Source organism: Dreissena polymorpha, chromosome 12 (genome assembly GCF_020536995.1).
Source record: "Dreissena polymorpha isolate Duluth1 chromosome 12, UMN_Dpol_1.0, whole genome shotgun sequence".
Classification (NCBI taxonomy): domain Eukaryota; kingdom Metazoa; phylum Mollusca; class Bivalvia; order Myida; family Dreissenidae; genus Dreissena; species Dreissena polymorpha.
The window spans coordinates 19,013,988-19,024,615 of record NC_068366.1 but is presented as its reverse complement, the minus strand read 5'-3'; the positions used below and the strand labels follow the sequence as shown (position 1 = coordinate 19,024,615).

At 37.3% G+C, this 10,628-nt stretch overlaps 1 pseudogene; it reads right to left on the bottom strand.

The window, feature by feature from the left end:
• Positions 1–3,971: 3,971 nt before the first annotated feature.
• On the bottom strand, positions 3,972–10,628 carry LOC127852416 (uncharacterized; annotated as a pseudogene).

Sequence of the window (10,628 nt, the reverse complement as noted above, 5' to 3'; positions counted from 1 at the left end):
CACGGCTATAATCAACGGCACGAAATGACGTCATCAACTGCCGAACCGGGACAACTTTGTTCCCATGCACCTCGTCACCTGTATTTGCCAAGTGCATCAATAATAACTTTCAACTATTTACTGTTATTATTGAGTGTATATATATTTTTGTTCAAATTTGAAGCTTGCCACTTACCACAACTCTATTTAATATCTAGCAACTGCGCAATTAGTAAGCATCACGTTTTCTATTGTGTCAACGCACCTTTAATTTGAAATCGATATTATCATATTTTTTCGTATAAAAATACCTGTATAACATAAAAGCATAGTACTTTCCAACGCTTTACTAACGATATTGATACTAACAATAAGATGTGTGGAATATGAATATAATTATGTATGTCATAGTATTGATACTAAGTTGGTGTGTTCATTTGTTTTAAAACGGTTTTGGAGTTTCTACGTTTATACAATACGCAAAACTTTAAAGTAACTTTTAATAGAGAACTCTTCACGTACATGTGCAAGAGTCCATGCGTAACATTACACACTAGACTGAACAAGATGCATCTTTCGATCCAGCGTCTCTCCTTTACAATAAATACGTTCTAAGGTTGACCAAATCACATGACAAGAAAACGATAAACATTTCATGGAACTCGAAGTACACACTAGCATTAGAATTTGAAGTATTTACAAATACTGTTTAAATAAATAGCGTCAAAGATATAGAGCACATTACCTGGTTTCACTCGACATACTATTGCTATGTTATATCCAGCGTTCAACTCACGAGTCTCATCAGAGATATATAGAATAACAGGTTATGGTTAGTTCACACCAACGGCGAATGTCGCGCTTTAAATCAGCGAGCAAAGCGCCGTCATTTTTGTTTACTTTTCCAAAAATATCACGATCTCTTACGCTCTGATAAGCTCTGAAACACTCTGATACGAATTGGTTGCCGCTTTGGGGACGAAATTTTTCCCGACTTGTTAGGATTCGTCACGCTTGTATCCAACTTTGATCAGGCTTTGTTACGCTTGAAATCACGTTTTGATTAGCTTTATTACGCTTTATAACGCTTTTATGATTATGACGCTTTAAATCAGGCTCCGATACGACTATCTAGCTCTGCTGTGCATTTTTACGCTCTGTTACGTATTGGGAAATGTTGAGATCGCCGATTTTTATGCCGGTTTTGATCCAGAGCCTGTATAAAGATGCAGCAGATCCACAAAACATTGCATCTTTGACTCCAGAACACGATGACACAACAACAAGATCCAGATGTAACAGAGAATGATATATCTGAAGAAGACATGACGTTTGTCTCCCTGTTGTATAACTATATCCTAACCCTTGAGGCGGATGAGAGAGAGGAATACCAGCAAAGACAAGGGGGTTTGACCTAGAAACTTCACCAGATTTATCTCTGAGGTGTTCGATGATATCCTGGAAAGAGTGGCACCAGTCATCCAGAAGCAGCAGACTAACTACATGCACTCCCTGCCAGCTGGCCGAAAGCTGGCAACCACCTTGAGACATCTGAGGTTAACTGTAGGTCACTGGCATATGGATTCAGATGTGGTATCTCCACCATATCAGAGCTGCTTTCAGATGTGTGCACGGCCATTGTACAGGCGTATAAATATGAGGTTTTCAACGCACCTACCACCCCTGAAGCATGGAGACACCTTGCCCAGCAGTTTGAACAGAGGTGGAATGTCCCCAATGCAGTTGGTGCCTTGGATGTAAAGCACAAAGCCATCAAGAAGCCAGCAAACACAGGCAATCTCAACCACAACTACAAGGGGTTCTTCTCCATACCAATGCTGGCCTTTGTAGATGCAGAATACAAGTTCATCTGGATTAAGCTTGGATGTAAAGGACACTTGTCTGACTCCCAGATATTTACAGATTCTGAGCTCTTTGAATGCCTAGAAGTTGAGTCCATAGAGCTTCACCCACCATGCCCTCTCCCTGGAGAAACTGTGCCAGACATGCCATACTTCATCCTAGGCGATGATGCTTTTGCCCTGAAGAGCTACATGATGAAACCATACAGTAGAAGAGGGATGACAAATGAGCAGAGAATCTGCAACTACAGGATCTCATGGGGTAGAAGAGTGGTAAACAATGCCTTTTGAATCCTGGCCAACAGGTTCAGGTGCCTGCTGAGAACACTGGAACGGGAAGTAGAGAATGTCAGAAATTTGGTGGAGACTGCTTTGGTACTGCACAACCTGTTGAGGCATAGGGTGGTGATAGCAGCCAATGAGGTGGACCACGAGGATGAAGAGCACAACTTAGTACCAGGGGCCTGGAGACATGGACCTCACTGGGAAGATGTTCCACATCCACCTGCGAGGGGAAACCTCGCCACTGTGGATGCCAGACATCAGAGAGATCATCTCTGGCATAATTGTCTCTCCAGTGGGTGCTGTTGACTGGCAGCAAAGAAAGGCTGGTGTTGTACTTCCTGCTGCATTGGAAGAGAGGAATTGTTCAGCGGCTGATGATGAAGATGGAGACTGAAGATGAAGACTAATGTGTTGTGAATATTTTGAACATTAATTTGTAATATTGACTTTAAATTTTAAAATATGTGTACTTTGAAAGATGCTATTATTATTCATGTTATTGTTGTTATTATATGTATTTCACCTGCTTGTCATTAATTTAAATAAAGACTTTATTATTTTTGTTCCAGTGAAAATCAGATAATATTGTTATTGTAAATTAGCTTTGAAAATTAAAAGAAATCAAGTTAATTGAAAATTTAGATATGTGCCATAAATGATTGTGTGTATCTTTTATTGTTTTATTTTTTTTCAATTAACATCTGTATTGTATTTTTCATTCTATTTGAAAATAAAGGCATTCTTTCAAATTTATCAAAATTATTCTCTTTTATATTTTTTTTTATTATTAAGAAACATATAATCAATATGTACAAAAAGCAACAAACTGAACCAAACAAAAAAACACAAATATTATCACTTTTTACAAATCATAAGATGTCCATGGCGAAGTCAACTATCCACACAATATAAATTGTTGCACAATCTCATGTCATTCATAGGTAATTCAAATGTCATAGGTAAATATCATCTTCAAGTGGAGATTGAGGAATTCTCAACTGGGTTACAGCATATGGTGGCCTGGTGTTTATCCCTGCAGTATTCATGGCTATGCTCACAAAGTCATTCAGGTTCTGGGAGTCTGTGGTCTTGTCAGTAGTAGCAGCAGTGTAACCTTGGGATCTGGTAGCTGTTAGTGAAGGTGATGATCTTGCTAGGGGTGTCATGGCTCTAGTTGCCCCCGTAGGTCCAGGATGTTGGTGGAGCTCATTGATGGTTGTGATGATGGTTGTGGGTACAGGGCAGGGTACTGGCTGCTCATGTAATTATAGTCTTGGGAGCCCTAGACACTGGTGGGCTGTTGACCTGGTATCTGCTGGGTCGACCACTGTGATGGTGGAGGCTGCCACTGGTGACTCTGGGACACCATTTTTGGGGGTACTGCCAACTGGTGGAGCTTGGTAGGTAAGACTGACGTTGTGGCTGGATTGGCTGGATTGGGGCGACCTGTTGCTGCTGCTGCTGTGGGATGGTGGGCATCTGCTGGAACATCTCATGGCGCTCTCCAGCCTGCCTCTGTCACTCCTGTAGCACATACATAAGCTTGATCTGTGTGGCCCGTTTGATGTCCCCAGGAAGCTGTGCCAGACCCTCATCTATATGTCTCGCAAAGGTGGAGGGACCACCTTTCTTGCCAGACATAGAGTCCATCAGACTTTGCTTCAAGACAACACTTTCTGTGGAGAGTGTATTAGAGGGGGACTCTGTAGACTGGGACTCTGACCAAGAGTCTGACTGGATGATGACTGCTGTTGTTTCTCTACCTCTAACACCGATGCTCACCACGTTTCTGCGTTCCACAGTTACGATGTGGTCTTTGAGGAAGGAGAACTTCCCCAACAACCATTAGTCCGCGGCAGACACGTCCTCGACTGTCTCAGTACCCTCACCCGACTTCCCCACAGTCCTCCTGAGACGGCTTATCTGGGTACGGTTGGAATTGTAAAAGGTTTTTAGGGCTGCCACCTCAGCACCCATGTCAGCAGCTTTGTCCTCCCATAGCTTCTCGTTGTGCTGCGGGTCTTTATAATCTGTCTTTCTCATTAAGTAGATGGAGAGATTGTCTTTTAGCCGGTCAATGACCTCTTCTTTTTGCGCATCTGTTAGTGTTGCATAGTAGTAGGGTTTGTTCGTACGCTTTTTGCTGGCGGCTGCTGCTGGAACTGGTGTGATGACTGGGGGATGATCCCCTGCAGAGTGAGGCTGTGGCTGCTCTGGCTCTGGAACCAGCATGGCTTCATCTTCTGCCGGCGGTGGTGTTGGAGACCACCTAGTCCTTTAGGCCACCTGGCCTATGCCTGTTCCTCTCCGGCTCTTCTTTCCTGCACCTCTACCTCTCTTGGGTCCTATCGTTGTGTCTTTTTTTAGTCGTTTTTCAGGTTCAGGATACTTCTTCTTCGTTTGAAAACAATGCAATTAGTGGTACTCAAGTGCTATTTATAGGGATTACGAAAGAGCGTGGGTATCGTAGGAGATCGTGAAAGAGCGTGAGAGAGCGTGAGGTAGCTTGCCAAGTGTAACAAAGCCTAACAAAACGTGTCAATCCTTGATCAAAGCGTCTCAATTTGTGGGAAAGCGAGAGAGTCCTTCATGAAAACGTAACAAAGCATAACAAAGCGTGTCAGATCTTGATGAAAGCGTCTAACCTCGTGTCAGATCATCATGCAAGATCGTAGCAAATCTTGAGACATCTTAACGAAGCGTGTCAAGTGGTGACAGACCGTGAAGACTGGGGTCCACGCTTTGAACCAAGCTCTCTTAAGCTTTCCTACGATTTGAGTCAAGCTTTGCTGAGTTTTGTTACGGTTGTTAAGCTTTGATACGCTCTCGGCGCTTTAATCAATTCGTGACAGAGCGCCAAAATGTTTTAGACAGTTTACTTCTTTTTGGCGTTCATGCCAAATGACCCGCTTTACTTCAAGCTTCCCCACGATCTATTACGACACTGACGCTTTAATCAAGCTGTGTTACGCTTTGGTGCCGCTTAGTACGCCGCTTTAAAGCGAAATTAAAGCGCCCTTGGTGTGAACCATGTATTACTGCCTGATCGTTTTGTAATATATCAGGCAAGGATTAGAATAATAGAGCGGCGAGGCATGCCGAGCCGTTATTTTATTCAATGCGAGCCTGATATATTACAAAAATATCAGGCAGTCACCTGTTTTTCTGTTCATCGTACCACAACGTCCCCGATTCTAAAGAATTAATTAAAAAATCGCTAAAAAGCTGCAGTTTTAGCGGGAAAGGATATTACTTTTGTCGTTTGACGTGTAAATAATGACGCCATTAGCACGTGCGCTTAATATTTGTAAAAAATGTTTTTTGCTGTTCGTGTTGCGTTTTGTGTTTAAAATATATTACATCTTGGTTTCAAATTGTTTGTTTTGTTGATTCTAATTCGATTTTACCAAAAATGATTACTTTAACGTTGATTCCAAGTAATATGACCATCCTCCTCACATGACTGATATAAGAACTCCCTGTTGACCATGATATATAGAGAACAACAGGTTACTGTCCCATCGTTTTGTAATATATCAGGCGAGGCTTAGAATAATATAACGGCGAGGCTTGCTGAATAAAAAATTATTTATTTAATATGTACGGATCCCCGCTTATTTTGCTATTATATTCGTGCAGAGCCTGATATATTACAAAACGCAGGGACAGTAACCTGTTTTTCTGTTATCATACCACATTTATTTAGCTGATTTTGCTGATCCGGGTTTTACACGTTGACATACAATGTAGCTACGGCGTTCGAAAAGATGACACGCATAATCGCTTATTTTAAACATTGTATAGAGAAAAAAAGGTGTTTGCACTACGAATGGAAAGAGGAAATCCGCTTTAACTTTAAACGTCTTGAAATGAAGATCAGTAATTGACAGCAGCGACAAATTTAATCGAAGAACACACTTCACCGAATAGTTTGGAGACGCCATTTTGGAAATGTGTATTCAAATTGACATTTTGATGATGGTGTCAATATTGACATAAGCGTGTTAATCGTTTGTTTAAATAGTTGAGGAATAGCATACATTTATCATTTGTCTTGACTTTCAGTGCAACACTTGCGAGTGCAGTGACTATATATCGATATTGAAGTTGTATTGTCCCATTGATCACGTCATTCAACTTCTGTAGTGCGGGCTGTGGTGATATTTTAAAAATAAAGGTTTTTGTGATTTATGACTTTAAACTAGAATAAAATATGTACGTTCTTGGTATCAAATTGCTTGTTTTGTTGAACCTGATTCATGTTGATTGTTGACTTTATTGCAAATCCCACGTAACTTAAAACATTGACTGATATAATAACTTCCTGTTGACCATGATATACAAAAATATATCAGGCAACGTTATATCAGGCAGATATCAATGCGGTTGCATGATAAAATCACGCCGTATTCCCCCATACCGTATCCGCTTTATTTAAGTTACCTATAATTTTAAAACGGAAAGTATGATTCGCAAAAAAGCCAATAATAACGAATTTATTTGCGAATTTATTTGAATAAGCTTTGGGGCTCTGTTCGATACTACTAAGCTAGGTTATAACATAAATATGTAATAATTTCTCAATATATCACTTATTTAGCGCCCAACGTCTTTTTTTTTATAGACGATCTTATAGATTTTTGTACAGTTAATTAAATGTGCCTCTGAACCTCGCATTTGAGGACATGCGACAAAATTATGTCAAACCATATTCTCAGTGCACAACGGCGGTTCCAGTTCCAAAGTTGTCTTGGTACTCGAACATCACGTCGGGGCCTCGGCGTTCTAGGGAACCAATAACCGGAAATGCGTGGTTTTTATTTTAAAAATAAGCCACAGTCTTTATTTCCTCTCTGTGGCTTAATCGTGCAATTGAATCAGAAGGATGTCCTGCATATCCTTCTTAACAAAGTGTGCATTGAAGTTTTAATGACACGTGCATAAATTGTAGTGCTATTGGACTGTTGATAATAAATGTAAGCTTTTCTAAAGATCTTATAAATAAGCGATGTGAACAGCGTTAAACTGTATTATATCTACACATATGAACTGAGCTATATGCGTCTCTCAGTGAGGCAAATACGGTTAATCTACTTAAACATTATTTATTAATGAATTCAACGTTATTTTAGTTTTTTCATTTGTATTTGATTCGAGGAAAGAGAACACACAAAAATGAAATAAAACTTGACCCTTTCAATAGTCAGAAAATATTGACAAACGAACTTTTCAAATCGCATGCGATAAACATGCTCTAAAAGAGGTGTTTACTATAAACGATTGTTAGCAGCTCATAAATCGAATGAATGTAAGGCTCTATGTCTATGATTAAGCATGTCTAATTTGTATAATGAAGCATCACTTGCATTGAAATCGTATTGGGCAAGTATTTGCCAAGAATGATATGAATAAGGACTGTGCATTAAATATGTGACTGTCTCTTGGAGAATGTATGACATTTGGATTGTTGCGTTGGTTAAAATTAAATTATTTTATTAAGACAACGATGTTGGTTATTTTCGTACGTTAAAGAATGAAAAGACGTTAAATAAATGACGTCTTCACAAATGACCTCGTGTTGTGTATATTTCATCGTTTAGACGAACAAGGTCATTTAAATTTAAAGCAGTCATATTATTTAACTATTTTTTAATAGAGAACAGAAGACTATCACCTTATATTTGCTGGCAAAAGCATACTAACCTCCGCCTTGCAAGATCAATCTTTTTTTCGAGTAAAAAGCAAATTATTAATGACCATCTAGTAAACAAATGTAAAATAATTTCACGGTTGATGTATTTATAAATACTGAAATTGGATAAGAACCGATGCATATGTCAACGTTATATATTTTCTATGTGTACGCATAAAGAAACAAGCACACCATTTTATTGGACAGAATTTAATGTATCCACATATATTTTGGATGTATTCATACATTTACTAAACCACCTTGTTGGATTGATACTAATGATGCGCTTATAAGATATTGAACGAACTTAACCATTTAATAACTATCATTTATACATTACCCCACAACGGAGTTTATTTTAATAAGCGTGTGCAAAGATGTACAATTACAAAATACCACAGTCTCATCCTATGTTAACAATATCAACTTTTAATAACGATTCATTTAAAAAATAATATTTGTTTTTACAATTTGGGAAAATTCCTCAATTTTGGGGAAAAATGACCTTACTTTCAATTTCAATTTCAATTCGACCTGTTATATAAGGGTGAAAAGCCCTGAACGCTATCAAAAAATAGTGCTGTTTAAAATACATTTAGATAATAGGGATGGAAACACAGAAAATGGATTTCGACAAAGGAATGGAAGAACAGAAAATGGATGTGTATATCGTTATAAATTTATTGTTATATGCAATGGATTAAAGTTGTCATTAAGGTAGATAAAATTTAGTTTTTGTTTTACTGCTGCTTTTTGTTTTCAATTTTTACCAAGAAAAATATCACATTCTCGATTCGTTTTTTATTTCTTCTCATATTTTCAATAGGAAAGTATTAAAAGGAACAGTTTAAAGTGGAACTATTTTTTACGTGACACAATCGGTAGTTATTCGGCCGTCTGGAATGTTGTGTACATGTAGGAGGCTCGACAAGAATAATTATATTGTTATGTTAATTTATCATTTGTCTTTGATAAAATGTGTAAACGGCATGAAGCAGGATAAATAGAATACATGGTTGGTGCCGAGATGGAGAAAGTTTATCCGGTTTGGCCCGAAAAAGAAAAATAGGGCTCGCTAAAGCTCGCCTTATTTTCTTTTTCTAAGCCTCACCGGATAAACTTTCACCATCTCGGCACTAACCATGTATTTTCAATATATTTTTAATTTTGATTTGTATGAAAATGTACGTTTGTATTAGGGAAAGAATGATTCAACCTGGTAATCTGTATTTGTTTTCCCGAAGGAACTTTTGCTAGCAGCCAAAACACGACGTTAGTATTTGAAGTATTGTGTGACGTATTGGTATTCTATCGTGTAAGGTTATCAGCGACTGTAAGAAGATTTTAACTAATGCTCCAAAAACTTAACGTGACGTTCATTACAGGTTTAAATCCTTAACGAAACAGATAAACAGAATGTGCCGTTGGTACTACCAAACATATCTTACCAAATTAAAAATGCGTTCTTAATATATAAAACAACAATGATTTCAACAGATTAATTGACAAACTTACACAACCGTGCCAATATTTGTAAACTATTTAACATATATATGTAATTTTCCAAGTGGCATTTTTAAGTACATAGTCAATTTTAAACTAAAACTTATTTTCCATTAGTGGAACATTTGTAACACAATGTTATACGTTTAGATGACACATATATGTATGATAAATTATGGTATATTCGGTATATTTGCATTTCAAGTTAATCGTAATTGGTGTATGAATTCATTAGACTTTTGAACTCATAACGTATACATTAACTTTACTATTCAATATTAAATGGAAATGAATTTTTATATTTTACAATATTATACATGGTTAGGAAAAGATATCTTAAAACGTATCATATGTCCCACAATTTATCACTTCTAGCGTCACTTTCTAACATATGATATGAATGATTACGCGTTCATATGTCTTTTGCTGGAATGTAAATGCATTCTATATTGCGTTTTATTAATAAAACACTTTCTTTCTCTAAGAAATACAACCTTCTGATTCTATTCACATTTTCTAAGTTTTGTCCAATGTCACTCTTAATTATTATAAATAGCAGGGAATAACTAGAAATCTTATAATAACCAGACGATGTTCTTCGTTTATCAAATCATCGGATAATATTGCCACGTGTAAGTGGATACACAGCATGATTATATAGTTATATCGTCTCCGGGCGAAATAATAATTTCCCTAGAAACATCGAGGCTCAATTTTTGTTCACTTATCGATAATTTTTTACGCGAATTGAAATAACAATAGTTGAATGCGACTCATTGGCGCTCATGAAAGTTTAAATGATATCCATTTAATAATAAAAAAAGTTCTCGGTATCACAAACGCAAACAAATCTACCCCATATGTTAATCATATATGTTTATAGTTTTGAGAGTATTGTTTAGTTGTTAGTTGCTTGAAACAAATATCAATAAACGACAATATATATGATATTATCGAAAGTCTGGTGTTCCCAATTAAAATTTTTGTCTATAAATATCAGGCGCTGATACCCGTTTCTAGATGCTGGAAACAACGTCAGCGCTAACGCAGACTGCACGCATTAAATGACGTCAAATAAATTACACAATTCCCCAAAAACATCGTTTTAACGAATACTGCGAGTAAAGTAAAAATGAAAGGGTTCGTAGGAAATCATATAATACAACCATTTTACTAGATATTCATGGTTTATTATATGATAATATGTATATTTTTCAAAATGTATATTAATAATGCCTGAATATATATGTTAATTAAGCGTTTAATAGATGTCAACTATTGGATATTACCTTTATCTCAGTGTCCAT